This window comes from Heloderma suspectum, chromosome 2 (genome assembly GCF_057233095.1).
Source record: "Heloderma suspectum isolate Gila_16-S chromosome 2, 16-S_ref, whole genome shotgun sequence".
Lineage (NCBI taxonomy): Eukaryota > Metazoa > Chordata > Lepidosauria > Squamata > Helodermatidae > Heloderma > Heloderma suspectum.
In genome coordinates, this window is record NC_139459.1 from 142,799,029 (window position 1) to 142,819,361 (window position 20,333).

At 45.6% G+C, this 20,333-nt stretch overlaps 1 pseudogene across 1 annotated transcript in view; it reads right to left on the reverse strand.

Annotated features, from left to right (window-relative positions):
* LOC146352896 (protein CFDP2 pseudogene) overlaps nt 1-20,333 on the reverse strand; it is a 1,048,348-nt pseudogene that overhangs the window by 72,007 nt on the left and 956,008 nt on the right. The gene's annotated exons all lie outside the window — the stretch shown is intronic.

Genomic DNA, 20,333 nt, shown 5'->3' on the forward strand with positions numbered 1-20,333 from the left:
ACGTGACGATTCACGTAGCCTATCACGGCTGACTTTCCAGATCTAGCCGTGATAGGCTACGTGAATCGTCACGTAGCCTATCAGGGGACTTTTTTTGTGTTTTTTTTTACTTTCGTGTTCGCGGCCGGGCGAGGCGGGAAGCCTCCTCCCCGGCCTGAATTTCGGCCGGGCGAGGCGGGAAGCCTCCCCCCCCGGCCTAAATTTTGGCCGGGCGAGGCGGGAAGCCTCCCCCCCCGGCCTGAACTTCGCGGGGGGAGCAGCGAAGCGCTCCCCCCCACCGCGAAAAAGCTGCGAGAAAAGATTGCACTTATGATTGTCTGGTAGATACTGGCGCCATCTACTGTCGTTTAAATAAAAGTGCACTCCCTTTCTCTGGATGCAGAGAACCAATAATAAGAATTGATAGAAAACGAAGGCCTCAGCCTATGAGTACACTGGTTACTGTAAAAATTGGCCTATTACGAACTGAGTATTCTTTTATTTTGATGAAACATAGTCCAATAAATTTATTAGGTCGCGACCTCTTAACAAAATTGAATGTTACTATCTCTTGTAGTTCTGATAGTTTGTATGTATCCATGCCTGCTCGGAGCCCCCTTGCTTTCTTAGCTCAAGGCTATGGGTCGTGTTTGAGATTTATAGCAGCTGCTGCCTTGCTTTTAGAGTAGATCCAAGACATTGTGTTAAGTCACCCTTTACAGCTGTGGGTACCTCACACAGCGGTGGCACTGCTCACCCGGAAAAACACCCAATATTTTTCTAATGCCAGATACACCAGGTATGAGTCAATACTTTTGCAAGTGCATGAAGTGACTATTCTAAGATGCAGTGTGCTGAACCCTGCTACCTTACTTCCTGAGCCCGACCCTGATCTTCCCCATGACTGCGAAGATATAATAAAGGAAGTCCAGCTTCCCAGAGAGGATTTGAAAGACTTGCCCAATGTGTGGGCAAGGCTTGCCAATTGTTGCCCAATGACTTGCCCAACAAAGTAGACGATGTGTGATTTGTAGATGGTTCATCATGCATTGTGAATGGAGAGCGAAAAATAGGCTATGCAGTGGTCTCTTTGCAAGAAGTCATTGCTTCAAGGGCGCTCCCCTGCAACAAGGTTGCCCAGGCCGCCAAATTAACTGCCTTGGCCAAAGCCTGCTGCTTATCTAAAGGATGCTCTTTGGCTGTTTATACCAATTCAAAGTATGCTTTCAGCATTTGCCATGCCACAGGGGCCCTCTGGAAAGAGCGAGGGTTCCTAACTGCTGCAAAAAAGCCATAGCAAATGGTCCAGAGATTGCTGATTTACTAGAAGCTGTCCATAGCCCTTCTGAAATTGCTGTTGTACACTGTCGAGCCCATGGGACAAGGACTCATGCGGTCATTTAAGGAAATAACTTTGCCGATCAAACTGCAAAATTGGCAGCCCTCCAGCCTGTCCCAAGTAACAGTTCCGAAATGCCTGTTTTACCCGTGTGCACTGTGCCCCTCCATGAGTGGTGAAAAGAAGCCCCAAAACACAAAAGGGAAGTATAGAAAGCTGCCGGGGCATATAAGGGAGATGGGAAAATATAAATTGTGCCTGATGGGCAGATAGTGTTACCCAAGGCTGGGTTATGATTAGTAGCTCAAGATGTTCATTAAAAGGGTCACATTGCGCCCACAGAAATTATAAGAACTGTAGGGAGATAGTGGTTTGCCCCAAGAATATACCAAGTAGCAAACCGAGTAACCCAGAGTTGCAGCATATGTTTAAAAGAAAATGCAAAAGCAGCCCCGCCAAGACCAAAGGGGGGAAGGCCCTGGGTTACAGCACTTCCGCTAGTTTGTTTTTCTGTCTGAGTTACTCCAAGACAACTTTTGAGATTGTCCCCATATGAAATTTTATATAGAAAGCCCCTCCCCCCCCCCCCCCCGTTGCCCAAAACTACAAGAGGCCATATGTGTCATTGTTGGTGGGTGGGAATAAATATCTAATTTCTTACATAACCCAGCTACAGGTCCAGTTCCAGAATCTGAGAAGACATGCAGCTGCAGGCCTGCAGCTCAAAGTCTCCCATTAGATGTTCCACACACCAGTTCCAGCCTGGTGATTCGGTGTATCTGAAAGCTTTGGACTGCTAAAAGATTTCAAGAGAAATGGACCAGACCATACCTAATACTCCTAACCATGAATACTGCACTGAAGGTCAGCAAGAAGGATTCCTAGATTCATTACACACACTGTGCCAAGGCCCCACCTGAAGAGGATTTCGGCGCCTCAGGACAAAAAGCGACCAGAAGTAGACGAACCTCTATATCCGTTGCTGAGAGGCAAACACTCTCCGAAATGACGTCCCATTGCAAAGGCCATTAAAGATTGAAAAAGAACTCATGCTTAGCCTCCTGAGAGAATTTTAAATATGCTCCCATTTCTAATTAATCAGCTGGAGAGGCGGCCTGAGTGGATCACAAAATTCTATGAAGATCAACCATTAATGTTGTCCCTTATCAGAAGAAAATAATATAGTTCAGGTTATTCCTGTTGTTTTAATATGTTAATTATATTCACTTTGGTTATGCTAACTTCTTTTTCCCAAGTTAAAAGGAATTGGTTTTTAAAAATATGCTGAGTCCATGTTTAAACAATATTAAAAGATTCTATCCTTTATTATGAACACCCATCAATTGTCAAATATCAAAAAGTTGCCCATGTTCCCGTATAGACCTGGAAAAGATGGGACATTACTAGCTGGCTCACCAGTTAGTTGCCTAACCTAGCTTTTGTTATGCTTGCCTTGTGTTCTTGCTTGCATGCGCTGCATAATTTCCACTGTAGTTAATCACCAAATGCTTATGATGTACCAAGCCGTCCTCACGGCCGAAGAAGACTCCATAACCTAGCTTTTGTTATGCTTGCCTTGTGTTCTTGCTCGCATGCGCTGCATAATTTCCGCTGTAGTTAATCACCAAATGCTTATGATGTACCAAGCCGTCCTCACAGCCGAAGAAGACTCCATGCCTATGTAACTCCAGCTAGCTATAAAAGACCAGCCTGAGGTTTCCTTGGGGCTGGACTACATTTTCTTGTACTCAGCCTTGCTGCAGCAATAAAACAGTGTTGGATTCTTACCTGGTGTCTATGGCTTTATTGGACCCGCACTAGACACAACCTACGGGGGCCATTTTGCCCTCTTACCACACTACTAGCCCTGCTGGCTGGGGATGGTATGGGCACTGGAAATGCTGTTGAATTTGCAGAGTTTTGTACACACAACTAGTAATACATATTTAAAAGAACAACATTTCTTCATTTCAATGAAATCTATTTGTATGTTAAAGGAAAGCTTACACATCTCTTAACTCTTGGTTCATTTGCTCTGGTTCCCAGGGGAGTGACGGGGTGCCCAGGGGAGTGACGGGGCGCCATACTCTGGGGCTGGTTATCTGAGCAGATGGTGCACCTTCTTTCTCTTAGACGAGAACAGATAACAGGGTAATTCACTCAGGATTTTATACAGCAAGTCTCACTAAGTTAGAAAACTGTCAGAAAGTACACACATTGCTGGCCCCCCTTCACCAAGGCCTTTCTCTTTTGGCAGCAAAATAAGTTTTCTCACAGTACAGAAAGAAGCATTCCTTATCAGTTAGAAGGTATATTGTGTGAAGAGCGAATACAGTGCATTATTTTAGCTTCTGTGAGTAGGAAAAAAATGTGGCTTTCACTCTATATGAATACAGCTATGAGAACAAACTCTAAAATCATGAAAATTGCTACGTTTTTAGCAAATCAGCGTACTTGTGCTATTGATTACTGCATTATTACTGCATATAATTCTGGGCAAATTCACACCTGACTGCTTGCTATTTTTCTGAAACAATCTAATACACTCCTCCCTCAAATTCTCACAGATTCTATATTTATAAATGTTTATTAAACAATTAAATCATTTATCATTAAGCTTGTTAGGCTACATACAAAGCAAAAAGACAAAGCAAGAAAATAACAACTAACACAACAATGGGACAATGCACAACACATAGAATTTCAAATCTACTGTTACTTCAGTGTACAAATATATTTCACCAGTGACTTTCAATAAAAGTTTACACTTTCTTAGACCACTTTAAAATCTCATTCTCATCTGATTGGAGGCACGATCAGTAACTCACAGTCTAGAGAGCTCATACCATGGCAGGGAGTGAAGGAAAGTTGGATCACTCACTGCAATCTCTGTTCATTCAGGAATGATTTATTCAGGAGGTCCATGCCTTGTTGGCCGGCTCATACCATGGAGAGAAGAAGAGAAACTCACTCACACAAGGTTCCAGTGATAATAATTTGCCCTGCTCCTTTTTACCTCAATTTATACCAGGCAACTCTCATTCTATTCTTTTCCTCAATTCACACAAGGCAACTTTCATTCACCTGACATCATATCCCACAGACCTCGGTAACCCCAAAAAACAAACGAACTTACCAAGTGCTTACATTACTGTCTCTTTAAAGGCAGTATCCCATCAGCCAAGGCAGAATCATCCCACGGGCAGCCTCACACTGAGTCCCAGACTTAGAGATTTCAAAAAGTCTCTTACTTTGGTGCGTGCTTCTGGGATGTTCAGTGAATGGTGGCCCAAATTGGTTCGATTCTCCTCAGCATTTGGGATCCGAGTCACGGCACCAAATTGTTAAGGAAATATCCAAGGCAGGTTAGGTTGAACAGTCTGAAATTTATTAAAGCACATCACGGCCATGGGAGAGACAGACGAAACTGTGTCTCCCTTAAAAAAAAGAAAACAGGATGCATTTATGCAGACTGAAAGTTGGAGAACAAAGAAAACACACTACGCATGCTCAGAAACCAATTAGTACTCGGCACAGTCTTATCAGCACAGGGGCCTTCTTATCTTTAGGGATGAGTCACTTTGGTGGATAGGAATAACTTGCTTATGAGCAAGTTACAGTTACCTTCTCATGGTCACACACACACACCCAATCCTATCAGGCACATCACCTGAACCAAACTACTTACAAGGCCTAGTCAGGCCCACTTTCACAATGCATAGGATTGTGCCCTAAATTGTTAAAAGAGATTTATCAAGCAAGCTTACTTTCTGCTGAGCATAATAAGGTGGTTAAGCTCTGTGGTAGATAAGAACATAAGAAGAGCCATGCTGGATCAGACCAAGGGGCCATCTAGTCCAGCATTCTGTTCACACAGTGGCCAACCAGCTGCCCACAGGTAACCCACAAGCAGGACATGAGCAGCACCCTCCTGCCGATGTTCCCCAGCAACTGCCTCTCATACTGGAGGTAGCACATAGCCATCAGGACTAGTAGCCATTGATAGTCTTTTCCTCCAGGAATTTGTCCAACCCCTTTTTAAAGCCATCCAAATTGGTGGCCATCACTACATCCTGTGGTTGCAAATTCCATAGTTTAACTATGTGCTGTGTGAAGAAGGACTTCCTTTTATCTGTCCTGAATCTCCCACCAGTCGGCTGGTGACCAGTCGGCATGGGATGATCCCATTCTGGTATTATGAGAGAGTGTGGAAAATGTCTCCCTACCCACATTCTCTACACCATGCATAATTTTGTACACCTCTATCATGTCCCCCCTTACCCTCCTTTTTTCCAAGCTAAACAATCCCAGCTGTTGTAACCTTCCCTCATAGGGGAGATGCTCCAGCCTCTTGATCGTTTTAGTTGCCCTTTTCTGCGCTTTTTCCAGCTCTACAATATCTTTTTTTAGGTATGGTGACCAGAAATGTACACAGTATTCTAAATGTGGTCACACCATAGACTTGTATAAGGGCAGTATGATATTGTCAGTTTCATTCTCAATTCCTTTTCTAATTATGCCTAACATGAAGTTTGCCTTTTTTACAGCAGCTGCACACTGGGTTGGTATTTTCATAGCTGTCCACCACAACCCCAAGATCCCTTTCTTGGTCAGTCACTGCTAGCTCAGATCCCATCAGGTTATACTTGAAGTTGGGATTTTTTTTGCCCTAACGTGCATCACTTTATTCTTGCTTACACTGAACCGCATTTGTCATTTGGATGCCCACTCTCCCAGTTTGCAGAGATCCTTTTGGAGCTCCTCACAATCCCTTTTTGTTTTAACCATCCTAAATAATTTGGTGTCATCCGCAAACTTGGCCACTTCACTGCTCAGTAAGTCCAGATCATTTATGAACAGGTTGAAAAGCATTGGTCCTAATACAGATCCCTGTGGGACCCCACTACTTCCTTCCCTCCATTGGGAGAATTTACCATTTATTCCTACTCTCTGCTTTCTGTTCTTTAACCAGTTACTGATCCATAAGAGGACCTCTGCTCTTATTCCATGATTGCTAAGTTTGCTCAGGAGTCTTTGGTGAGGGACTTTGTCAAAAGCCTTTTGGAAGTCCAAGTAAACAATGGCTCTCTTCACACCTGGCATTTTATCCCACTACAAACCGGTCCTTTTGATTCCTGATCCTTTCCAGGATTTAGACTGGCCCTATATACAGGCATCTCTCATAGCGCTTCCCTCCTCTATATTCCTTTTGACAGCTGGGCATGGGGACAGAAGGTGGCTGCTGGCCCCTCACCCCCCCTCCACTGATCATGTTCCTGTAACATGATTGATGGCTCTGCCCATCCCTCCGCTCCTTCATCCCTCCGGCCTTCCTTTCACCCCCCCACCCCCACGCTGTTGTTGCTCTTCCCCCTAATTCTCGCTTCCCATCAACTGGCTTGCTTCCCCCCCTTGCGCTGTTGTTGCTCTTCCCCCAAATTCTATCTTCCCAACGACCCTGTAAAGTGGGCTAGGAGAAGAGATAGTGGCTGGCTTTCTCCCACCCTCCACCACACACACTGTTGTTGCTCTTCCCCCTAATTCTATCTTACCAACGACCCTGTAAGGTGGGCAGATGCACAGGCCCGTTTGGCCACCCAGGAGTCCACCATGTGATCCCATCCCACTGCCACAAAGTCAGGCCATGCTGGGCCTTCAGTGTAATGTACTTGCGATGCTACAGCCAACCCTGCCCCCCAACTGCCTGCACAGTGGCAAGGCATTAACCACCCCAAGCCCCTTCTCTTGTCCTTCTCTTTTCTGTGCCTTGTCTGGCATCTTTGGTTCTGTGGTCCATAGGGAGATTTGGATTGCATTTAATCTGGCCTTCATTTTCAGGTCCACACTTCCATTTGCAAAGCTAGGAGCTCTATTTTTGCCTGTGCCTGCATCTTTTCAAGGAGGGAGGGAAAGCCTCTTGGACGCCAACTGCCTTTAAGGTTTCTTTCTGATATGGAGGTGATAGAGACCACCTTTCCCACCTCAGCATTACTGCCTTATCTAAAACAACTCCATAAAAAAAAAGAAATAATTAAAACTAACAATTCCAAGTTCTGCATGATGAATTTATTCAGGGGAAGAGAAAAGGCACCTTTAATACCAATTGAAATTCTAACTGTCAAGCCTTTCTCCTGCATGGCTGAGAAGAGAGACTCCCCCATCTACCCTGGAAGGAAAAATCCCATCAAACTGGTGAGCAAAAGGGAGAAGAAACAGTCAGGGGTGAAAGAGGACGGTCCTCCTCTCATAGGTAAAAAGTCCCATGAAGTCAATGGGAGGGGAAGGTTCCATGTACATGCATTGCAGGGGATGGGAGACCTTAAGACTGCTACTCTAAGTAGGCTTATCATGTACTCCTATGCAAGCCTACTCAGAAGCAAGCCACACAGTTTTCAATGGCACTTACTCCTGGGAAAGGAAAGGTTCAGGTGGAATGAGAGAGAGAAACAATGGAGGTCAGTGACCTGCTCCCACTCTCCCACAGATTTGTTGTCATGACAATGCTTTGCAACACCACCCAGCAACCACCACCACCCAGCACACACCCACACAAAATGGGACAAAATGCTAAGGTGTAAATACACAGGGAGGAAATTGCGGTTTCAAGCACAGGCACAGAAAATGCCGGGTTTTCCTTGTTCTCAGATAACATGGGAAGAGGGAGGGGAAGATGCAGACAGCAGCAGGACAGCATCGGCTTTGTTTGAAGCATGCAGGAAAACTTGTGAGTAAAGAAGAGTGATCGCACTAAAAAAACTAACATGTGAAGGTGGCCAATGTCTACCAGATCATTCCTGTCTACATGTTATTGACGCTCTCAAAGAACTCAAAAGGTTAGTGAGAGAAGACTTACCCTTGCAGAAGCCGTGTTGGTTCTTTTTCAACAAGGCTTTTCCTTCTATATGCTTACTCATTTTATCTTTAATAATGCCTTCAACCAATTTACCCAGAATAGACATTAAGCTAACTTTAATTTCCCAGATCCCTCCTGGATCACTTTTTAAAAATTGGTGTTACATTGGCCATCTTCCAGTCCTCTGGTATACAGGCTGATCCTAGGGATATGATATATATTTTAGTTAGAAGATCAGCAATTTCGTATTTGAGTTCATTGAGAACTGTAGGATGGATACCAGCTGGGCTCAGTGATTTATTTGCTTTCAATTTATCAATAAGGTTGGGAACTTAGTAAAGGTAGATCCTTTACTAGTATGAATTTACTAAGGGCGCAATCCTATCTAGATAAGCGGCCACCTCTGAACTCGGAGGCAACTGCCTATCCAAAGCAAGGCAGGAGAAGCACAGGGCATCATTCCCTCCACTACTCTTCTGCCCTGCTTTTTCTGCTAGACAGCTGATTTTGGCTGTCTAGCCACGGGGGCGCTGGGTGGGAGAGGAGGCTGCATGTGCAACACATAGAATGTGTTGTACACGCAGTTCCACTCTCCCCGCCCCAGAACACCCCCAGCCACACTCCTTTTCACCTGCTCCACATTTCTCTTCCAAGCGCAGAGCGCAGAATTGGGGGGAGGTCGGTGTTCCGGGAACCGACCTCAGAATGCGGGCTCTGATGTCAGTTCCTGGAAAACAACATATCCTATGGCCATCTAGCCGCTGTCTAGCGGCCATAGGATTGCTCCCTAAAGGTACTTTTGCCTGATGTTGCACCAAAGACTTCACAGAAAAGGTATTTCAGTGGAGGGATCTGAATGAAATAAGAGAGGAGGCATCACAAAGATATTTTGGGAGGCAGTTCCAAGCATGCAACAGATAAAGGGCAGAGTCATCTGAGGGAGCAGGAGACCTTCAGACAGCTTAGGCAGGAGGAGCTAGAAGAGTGAAGGTGACAGGTAGGGATGTAGGTGAGATATGGAGGGGGTGGGGAGGCCTTTGAAGGTAAGGACAAGGAGCATGTGATGGATGCAAGAGCAGATAGGAAGCCAGTATACGGTTTTCAGGTGGCACGTGGTCAGTGAGACAAGAAAGCTGAATGATTTTGGCAACAAAGTGGTGGACAGAGGGGAGAGGACTAGGGATGTGCAAACCCACACCCATCTGGGTTCTTTGGGCACCTGCCCAGCCCCTGCCCCTGCTCACCAGTCCCTAGACCGCACTCGAGCCCCTCCCACACTCAGCAAGCAGCCCACACTCGCCCGGCGGCCTCGTTGAGCTCTGTGGTCACCATGTTTTAAAAAATAAAATGGCGATCACAAACATGTGCATATTTGCATATGCACGAAAATGCATATTTTTGCAAAAGTGCATCTTTTGTGTATGCATGAAAATGTGCATTTTCGCAAAATGTGCACTTTTGCATATGCAAATATGCGTATTTTTGCGATTGCCATTTCCCCCCACAAAATGGTGACCATGGAGCTCGACAAGTGGGGCTCAGGGGTGTGGGCAAGGGTGGTTCCGCCAGATTCCTGGACAGAATCAGGCACCTGTGCCATCCCTAAAGAGGAGCAAGGTGGGACCAGAGAGGAGAAAGTTGCAGTAGTCAAGGCAAGCAATGACTAGGGAAACATGATGATACTAGGGTCTAAACTGCATATAACACTGAATCACATGTGATTTTCCTTAAGGAGGCTTTTGTTTTTACACAGAATGAAGCTGGGGCAGTCTGCAGTCTGAAGCAGAGGATCCTCAAGTAGGCGAAGCGGGAGAAAGGGGCTGAAAATATGGGTGTGATGCAAATGGTAGAAGGCTTATCATGAGCGAGAATGCAGAACAGGCTGACAATTTACTACATGGCAGAATTATTATTGCCATGTCCACCCTAATGAAGGGAAAGAGCACTCAAGGTATTGTGAAAAGGAGGTTTGCTGGTCAAAGTATTTTAATGGTTCCATCTCAGCCTCCTTTACGTCAGAATGAGAAAGACAGGCAAGATGACTTGCTACATACAGATCTTTTGTGCATGCCACCCCTGAACTACAGTGACAAATAGTTAACCCACCATGCTGCAAGCCTACTAGTCTCCAAAGAGACAACAAACACATACATGTGCTGGGGCAACATGCTCTGGGGCTGTAGCTCATGGGGAGGAGGGGCGGGGGAAGCATCCCTTTAAGCCTCATGTGTGAACATTCACTTTTTGTCTCTGGCACTTAGTGTTAAATCTCAATAAACAGAAGCCTAAGGCCTGATATCATGAGAGATCAAGTATAAAATATCCAATATCCACATGAATACTTCTGGAGAGAGGGGCATTCTGACAGCATTTGTCCTGTTCAAGCCCTATCCAACATCTTGGCTTTCTGAAAAGTTTAACAACCATGGCCTATGCCAGGTGGAGTCTCCCGCCCAGGTGAGCAAAGCATGTGTCAGCGGAGAGTGGCATGTGATAAGCCTTATCGGCACAGAACAAGAAGTGGTTGTTTAAGTTCACCTTGAGGCTTATTCCTACAGCCAGTTAGTGGTATTTATCAAGTAATAAAATGTGCACGAGATAAGATTTTTATTATCGCATATCTAATTTTAGTAATCTGTATCTAATTATTTGCATAACATTTTTAAAAACTAGCTATGCTCCCTAGAGCCTTCTTATCTTTTGAACATTCTTATTATTTGATAGCTACCATGCACTAGTTGTGCAAACCAGCCTCAAGTTGAACTCAGACAACGACTTCTGGCTGTTCCTTGCTTATCTCATACCAACTCACCTCTCACTGACAAATGCTTTGTTCACTTAATGGGGAGGCCCATATGACCTACATGATCAATTATAAAAGTTGCAGAAAACGAAGCCATCTGTTGAACAGGGGGGAAACATCCTGTGACCTTTGGTAGAAATAAGGTATCACTTAATGTTTGTTTGTTTATTTATTTGTTACATTTCTGTACTGCCCATTGCAGAAGCTCTCTGGGCAGTTTACAAAAGTTAAAACATTAAAATACAATATACAAAGTTTACATAAAAACATATGGACAATATATACAAATAACATAACTAAAAACAACTATGAACTAAAAACATTTTTTTAAAAAATCCAACAATAAAACACAGCCTAAAACAACACTGCTTAAAAACAGTATACAAAAGTCAGCAGAACAAACAGGAGTTCTGCAAAGGGAAGGCCTGCCGGAATAATAGCGTCTTTATTTAATGCCTGCTTAAAAACCTTCACCGAGGTCAGCAGGCGCATTTCAGCCAGCAGGCCTTCCACAGCTGAGGGGCGGCAAAGGAGAAGGTCCTCTTGCGCGTGGCTGCCAGTCTCACATTAGGCAGCCGCAGCAGAGAGCCCTCAGAGGACCTTAGGTGGCGGACTGGGACGTAGGGGAGGAGGCGCTCCCTGAGGTCCTTGGACCTAGACCATGGAAGGCTTTAAAGGAACGAACCAACACTTTATATTTTGCTCGGAAACAAATTGGCAGCCAGTGTAAAGATTTTAAAACTGGTGTAATATGGTCTCCACAGGGTGTCCCAGAGACCAACCTGGCTAACATCCTTCTAACCAGTTGAAGTTTCTGAACTAAATATAAAGGCAGCCCCAAGTACAGGGCATTGCAGAAATCAAGCCTACAGGTTACCAGCACGTGCATCACCATTACCAGGTCCACGTGTTCCAGGAAGGGGCGTAGCTGGCATATCAGCCGAAGCTGATAACAGGCACTTCTCACCGTTGCCTCCACCTGGGGTGCCAGGAGCAGGGTTGGGTCGAGAAGCACCCCCAAGCTACGAACTTGCTCCTTCAGGGGGAGTGCAACCCCATCCAGAACTGGTTGGCATACCTCAGTACCTGAATTAGGACCCTTCACGATGAGCACCTCTGTCTTGCCTGGTTTCAATTTCAGCTTGTTCTCCCTCATCCAGCCCATTACCAACTTCAGGCAGTCATTCAAAGGAGTCATACCTTCCTTGGATAAAGATGTCAAGGAGAAATAGATTTGGGTGTCATCAACATACTGATAAAACTCAGCTCCAAACCTCCTGATGATCTCTCCCAGCGGTTTCATGTAGATATTGAACAGCATCAGGGATAGAATGGAGCCCTGAGGGACTCCACATAATAGTTCCTTTTTCAAGGAACAACTATCCCTGAGCAACACCATGTCCTGAGAGAAAGGAGCAGAACCACTGCTGAGCAGTGTCCCCAACTCCCTCAGGCAATCCAGAAGGATACCATGGTCGATGGTATCGAATGCTGCTGAAAGATCCAAAAAAAACAACAGGGAGGCACTCCCCCTATCAATTCCCAGGCAAAGATCATGGCGACCAACACCAAGGCGACCATGGCAGTCTCAACTCCGTATCCCACTCTGAAGCCGGTTTGAAATGGGTCCAGGTAATCAGTTTCATCCAAGACTGCTTGGAATTGAATGGACACCGCCTTCTCAATTACCTTGCCCCCAAATAGTAAATTATTTACTAGCCTGTAATTATTGAAGTCTAGGGGGTCAAGGGAAGGCTTCTCCAGAAGCAGTCTAACAATTGCTTCTTTCAGACATGATGGAAAATTACCTTCCCTTAGGGAAACATTAGTAATATTCAGCAGAAGTTGCTTTAACATCTCCCCTCCCTGCACTACAAGCCAGGATGGGCAGGGATCGAGAGGGCAAGTTGTCCTTTCGACCAAACCGAGCAGCTTGTTCACATCATCAGGAGTCACAAGCTGACAACAATTGAGTTTAATCATGCAAGCAGAGTTGCTGGACACCCCACTGTTGATTTCTGTCCCCACGACAGTGTCCAAAGTGGCTTGTATCCGAGAGATTTTATCCATGAAAAACTCATTAACGGTGTCACAGTGAGCTACTGAAGGCTCTAAGACTGGATTGGGGTGGGTGGGGGGCTGATTCAGCTCCCTAACCACCCTGAACAGCTCAGCTGGGTGTAAGTCTGTGGATGCGATACTTGTAGAGTAGAAAGCTCTCTTTGCTGCAAGTATTGCCACCTCATAGGTTTTCAAATGATCCCTATGACGTGTCTTGTCGGATTCAAGCTGAGTTTTCTGCCATTGGTGCCCTAGTCGTCATCCTTGCTGCTTCAGTTTCCTCAGTTCTTCTGTAAACCATGGAGCTCATTTGGAAGCAGGTAGGAGAGGACGTCTAGGAGCGACCGTGTCAGTAACGCTGGCCAGATCTTCATTCCACACAGAGACCAGAGCCTCCACAAAGGAGCAGGCAAAGATTCTACGGGTGGCTTGGCCCACTCCCCAAGGTACCTGGGCTGACAGGGCAACCAGAAGGCCGTATAGGTGTCAGATACCTGCCCTCCCTTCTCCTAGGAGTTTTTGCTCTGCCAGCAACATATCTCCCCATGCCTCCCACCACTGTTATTGCCTCCCCTATACACACAATGCTGACTTTGTCTCAGAGAAGATATCAAACTCAGCAACATTCAGCAGAATAAAACAGTCAAGTCCAACACCCCATCTCTCACCTGGAATGTACACCTAACACTCCCCTCCCATATCTCACCTGGGGGCGGGGGCACAATTCAATACCAGCAGGCTCTCACCCTGGGGTATAAAATCACTTCCCTCTGACCCATAAAAATAATAAAGAGCCTAACTGGAAAACAAACAAAACACATTCAAAGGCCATGTACCCCCAAACTCCAAACAACCCCAGAAATCCCCCCTCACTACCCATAAGGGGAAGAGAAAGAAGGGAAACACAGAGCGAGGAGATAAAACCAAGGGTTATGGGCCCTCGCCCTCGCTGCCCCCCCGAAGTGGCTCCCCCAAAGGGGTGACCCCCTCTTTTGTGTCTCCCCCTTTGGGGGAACTGCCACCCACAACAGCTTCCCTTAATTCCAGGCTTCCTGGAGGGACAGCCAATGGCTGGCTGCCAAACACTTCCTCAGGGAACCAGGTCCTCAGCTGTTTCAGGAGCAGGAGATACTGAGCCCTTCCCAAGGCCAGACAGGCTGCTGTAGCAGTGGTGAAGGAGCAGGGAGTTGACGCTGGCCAGAGGAAAAGGGCTTCTCCCTGCTCCTCAAATGAATTCCCCTGCTGCCACAGTTCTTGCTCTGCTGCTGCTAGTTCTGGAGGGCCCGTGTCGGCTTCCCTTAAGTCCAGGCTTCCTGGAGGGACAGCCAGTGGCTGGATAATAGTCGTTATAATATATGAAAGTCTTCTCAATCTAACTACAAAATATCTGTTATACATTTACAATATGGGATTCATAATACTGAGAACCAGTAATCATGTGAATTCAAATAATTAGGCGACTGTGATGTCATAATGGCCTTTTAAAATATCTGCTGCCTGAAAGACAATGACAGCAGCCCATTGTACAGTGGAACATCCCTAAATCCTCTTGAAACCCACGGGAGCTAAGTGCACTTCACGGTTGCCAGATTGCAACTGTGTAGTGCACAGTGGACATTATCCTCACGGCGGGCATTATCTTTAGCTCTGCAAGGTTCCAATACATGTATATTCGCGTGCACGTGCTCACACCCCCCCCCCCTTAGCAGATGCACTGCCCTGTTCTGCTGCCCTGCCAGCTGGGCTGTGCCTCACAGGTTCTCAGTTATGCATGCAGAGTATTCCATGACCCAGAGAATAGAAAAGGAGAAGCTCTCCATATGAGAGGGACTGCACTGGATCTGATGATGGCCACAAGCTTGGATCTGGTCTATACATGCAGCAGAATGAGATGGGAATGTGGTAATCAAATGTTCAGGTGGCAAAATGGATGTCAGACTACAGATGGAGATGTTTTTCAATGTTTCTCTGAACTAGAAAACCTAAAAAGCTTATCTAGAAAACCAGCATAGGAGAGATGGAGTGGGCTAGAACTTTTTCCTTCTGATGAGCTAGTTCTTTATTTCATTCATATACATACATACATACATACATACCTATATCCTTCATTGCCAAATAACATGGTAGTGTACAAAATTAATTGAAACAACTATTAAAATAAAATATGAAGGTAAAAACAAAACTTATCCACTAAGCTAAATTAGTTGCAGGAGGTCTCTTACATGGAAGATTACTGAAAAGTGGCACCCACTGTCTAAAAACGCTCGAATTCGTGCTGACTTGGATGCCATTGTTTTGACAGAGTCTGATCTGGGCAGTGCTGGTGCACCATCTAGTCATGTTATGGATACCTTGTGGATTGTGCAACCTGAGGAAGTGGACAAACTGCTTGGAGGACTGAGGCCTACTACTTGCCCTTTAGATCCTGGCCCATCCTGGCTTGTGAAATCTGCCAGAGCTGGATTAGATATCTGGACCTCCAAGGTGGTAAATGCCTTCTTGAGGGACAGTGAGGTCTCTGCAGTTTTGAAAGAAGCTGTGGTGAAGCCCTTGTTGAAGAAACCAAATTTAGATTTTATGGTTTGGGGTAACAACTGCCCTGTGTCAAATTTGCCATTCTTGGGCAAGGTGCTGGAGCGTGTGGTGGCCTCAGAACTCCCAAGCTGTTTTGGATTAACCAGTTACTTAGATCCATTCCGGTCAGGTTTCAGGCCTTACTATGGGACAGAAACAGCCTTGGTCACCCTGGTTGATGACTTATGCCAGTGAATGGATGGGGGGAGTGCAACCCTGTTGGTTCTTCTGGACCTCTCAGCGGCTTTCAAGACCATTGACCATGGTATCCTTCTAGATCGTTTATCTGGACTGAGCTTGAGAGGCATGGTTTTAACATAGTTCTGGCCCTTTCAGGAGGAGCGGTCTCAGAAGGTGGTGCTGGGGGACTTCTGTTTCACCCCATGGCCGTTAGCCTGTGCGGTGCTGCAATGTTCTATCTTGTCCCCCATGCATTTTAACATCTACATGAAACCTTCTTCAGGGAAGTCTTCAGGAGGTTTGGGCTGAAATGTCATCAGTATGTGGATGATACTCAGCTCTACCTCTCATTTCTATCTGCACGTCCCCGGGAGGCTGTGGAACTCCTGAACCAGTGTCTGGAGGCTGTTTTGGGATGGATGAGGGTGAACAAGCTGAAACTTAATCCAGAGAAGACGGAGGTACTATGGGTTGGGAAACCAACTACTTTGGATGGAGGGTTACAACTGGTCTTAGATGGGGTTGCACTCCCCACAAAAGACCAAGTGCGCAGTCTGGGAGTCCTCCTGGACCCTGAGCTAACTGGGGAAGCCCAGGTGACTGCAGTGTCCAGGAGTGCTTTTACCAGCTTGGGCTGGTACACCAGCTGCAGCCCTATCTGGAGAGGATGGACCTTGCCTCAGTTATTTATGCACTAGTGATGTCCAGGCTGGACTATTGTAATGTGCTATATGTGGGGCTGCCTTTGAAGATGGTTCAGAAACTCCAGCTGATGCAGAATGCAGCTGCCCAAGTAATGGTGGGGGCAAGGTGATTTCATCACATGATGCCTATACTACACCAGCTGCGCTGGTTACTGGTGTGTTTCTGAGCCTAATTCAAAGTGCTGGTTTTAACCTTTAAAGCCTTAAATGGTTTGGGACCAAGTTACTTGAAGGACTGCCTTCGCCCATATCAGCCTGCCCATGCTTTAAAATCAGAAAGAGAGGCTCTTCTCATTTGCCCACCTGTAAAAGAGTCAAGTTGGTGATCACACGTGATCTTCTCTGCAGTGGCCCCACACCTTTGAAACAAGTTGTCATCCGAGGCCCACCATGCTCCTTTATTGCAGGCTTTTAAGAAGGCCTTGAAAACATATTATTTTACCGTGGCCTTCTCTTTATATGACTGCTATTGTTGCTGTTACTGCTGTTGTCATTGTTGCTGGCTTTATTATTGGCTTGTATTGTTGTTTTTATTGTTTTTATGTTTTTATTCTTTTAATATTTTAACTGTTTTTATCTATTGTATTGCTGTAAGCCGCCTTGGACTTCTGCCCTGAAAGGCGGCCAAAAAATGTTTTAAATAAAATAAATAAATTTAGGTTCAGTTTTGATAAGAATTTACTAACATTTGTGAAGTTCTCCATATTCAGAGGAAAAAAAGAACTTTAGATTAAAAAGAATGAATGTGGGACAAACAGAAACTGACAGATTTGTCCATCCAGGCCCAGGATTTTGAGTGCTTTGCTCTTGAAAGTCTGGGTTTAAATCCCTCTGTGTATTCAACCATGTTAGAGCTGAATTAGGGTTGCCACCTCCTTTTTCTGACAGGCTCCTCATCTTTGACAGCTGTTTGGCAGGGAAGTACATCATGGTCCTGTCCATGCTGGGAATAGTTGTACCTAATGCATTCGGATGGTGCAGATCGATGAGAATTTCATTTCTGTTCAATTTTTATAAGGATTTACCAAAATTCTCAAAGTTCATATTTGGGAGAGAAGAACTTGAGATTTTAAAAGTTTGAATGAGGGGGAAAGTGAAACTGACTGATTCACCCATCCCTACCTCTGAGCACCTGCTATAACTATCAACTCCCTGCCCTCCTTGTAAGTTTCCAGAAATATCTGGTTGGCCACTGCTGAAAATAGAATGCTGGACTGGATCGGCCTTTTCCTGATCCAGCAAGGGAGTTCTTTTATATGTATGAATTGAGTTTCGACTGATCCCTGAAATCTAGTTACAAATGTACATGCCACAGTGATCTCAGCTGGACTTATGCCTCTGTGTGACTGAGTGCAGGATCAAGGGTCAAGAAAGCTATTGCACTTGCTCAGTACTTGGGGAGTACTTCAAAAAATGTTGGCAGCAATCCTAAACAAATGTATGTGGAAGTAAATCCTATGATTTACTTCTGAGTAAACATATGTAGGAACAAGTTGGTTGTCTGGAGAGACATGAAGAGTCACCCACCTAGAATTAAGCCAAGCTTAGTTAGGACTGATCCATTTAGTTTTCATGGCAAGAATACTGGGGTGGGTTGCCATTTCCTTCCCCAGGGATCGTATTTAGTCTGACCTCTCTGTCATGACCTTCCCGTCTTGGGTGTCCCTTCACGGTTTAGCTCATGATGTCATTGAGGTGCTCAAGCTCCAGCACCACAAAAAGGTAATGATCTCCTTTGCTGAAGGTGGCAAGGTGGCAAGAATATACGGAAGATCTGTATAGGAAGGATAATAATATCGGGGATAGATTTGATGGTGTGGTCAGTGAGCTAGAGCCAGACATCCTGAAGAGTGAGGTTGAATGGGCCTTAAGAAGCATTGCTAATGACAAGGCAGCAGGAGACGATGGTATCCCAGCTGAACTGTTTAAAATCTTGCAAGATGATGCTGTCAAGGTGATGCATGCCATATGCCAGCAAATTTGGAAAACACAAGAATGGCCAACAGATTGGAAAACACCAACTTATATCCCCATACCAAAAAAGGGAAGCACCAAAGAATGTTCAACTATCGAATGGTGGCACTTATTTCACATGCCAGTAAGGTAATGCTCAAGATAGACTCCAGCAATTCATGGAACGAAAATTGCCAGATGTACAAGCTGGGCTTAGAAAAGGCAGAGGAACTAGAGACCAGATTGCCAATATCCAGTGGATAATGGAGAAAGCCAGGGAGTTTCAGAAAAACATCTATTTCTGTTTTATTGACTATTCTAAAGCCTTTGACTGTGTGGATCATCACAAATTGTGGCAAGGTCTTGGTGGTATGGGGATACCAAGTCATCTTGTCTGCCTCCTGAGGAATCTGTATAACGACCAAGTAGCAACGGTAAGAACAGACCACGGATCAACGGACTGGTTTAAGATTGGGAAAGGAGTACGGCAGGGTTGTATACTCTCACCCTACCTATTCAACCTGTACGCAGAACACATCATGTGACGTGCTGGGCTTGATGAAGCCAAGGCTGGAGTTAAAATCGATGGAAGAAACATTAACAATCTCAGATATACAGATGATACTACTTTGATGGCTGAAAGCGAGGAGGAGCTGAGGAACCTCATGACGAAGGTGAAAGAAGAAAGTGCAAAAGCTGGGATGCAGTTAAACCTCAAAAAAACCAAGATTATGGCAACCAGCTTGATTGATAACTGGCAAATAGAGGGAGAAAACGTGGAGGCAGTGACAGACTTTGTATTTCTAGGCGCAAAGATTACTGCAGATGCTGAGGGCAGCCAGGAAATCAGAAGACGTTCACTTCTTGGGAGGAGAGCAATGACAAATCTTGATAAAATAGTTAAGAGCAGAGACATCACACTGACAACAAAGGCCCACATAGTTAAAGCAATGGTATTCCCCGTAGTAATCTATGGCTGTGAGAGCTGGACCATAAGGAAGGCTGAGCGAAGGAAGATAGATGCTTTTGAACTGTGGTGCTGGAGGAAAATTCTGAGAGTGCCTTGGACTGCAAGATCAAACCAGTCCATACTCCAAGAAATAAAGCCAGACTGCTCACTTGAGGGAATGATATATTAAAGGCAAAACTGAAGTACTTTGGCCACATCATGAGAAGACAGGATATCCTGGAGAAGATGCTGATGCTAGGGAAAGTGGAAACCCAAAGGAAGAGGGGCCGACCAAGGGCAAGATGGATGGGTGATATTCTGGAGGTGACGGACTTGACCTTGGGGGAGCTGGGGGTGGCGACGGCCGACAGGAAGCTCTGGCGTGGGCTGGTTCATGAAGTTACGAAGAGTCGGAAGCGACTGACCGAATAAACAACAACAAAGTTAGGACTGGTGGCTTCACCACACCAGGGTTTTTATTCTGCAGTTTACCAGGGCTTCTGCTTCTGGATTCTATGTGGGATTAAAGATCAGCTCCTGACACAGGCTGCAAGTTCTCTGCAGCCTCTGGGGTGAAGAGCAAGAAAGCGAGCTGCAAATCAGTGGGTCTCCTGATGAATCCAAGTCTGTGTGTGTGTGTGTGTGTGTGCAAAGCGTCGTGGTGCTTTTGAAAATTGCTGTCAGCTGTTTACGTGGGGAGTCACTGTCTTCTTCTTCCTCCCACCGCCAGTTCCATGCTCACTTTGAGCCTCTTCTAGCCTGGTCGAGAAAACTCTCCTCCCAGCCCAGGTCAGGTCAACAGGCAGACAGGCTGGAGGGGAGAGGGAAAGGGCAGTTCTGATTTTCCTGCTCCGCCCCAATCAGTATGCCTTGCTTTTTCTTCCCAGTCTGTGGTTATTGCGAAACTGCACAGTTACACACGTCCATTAAAGTGGTTT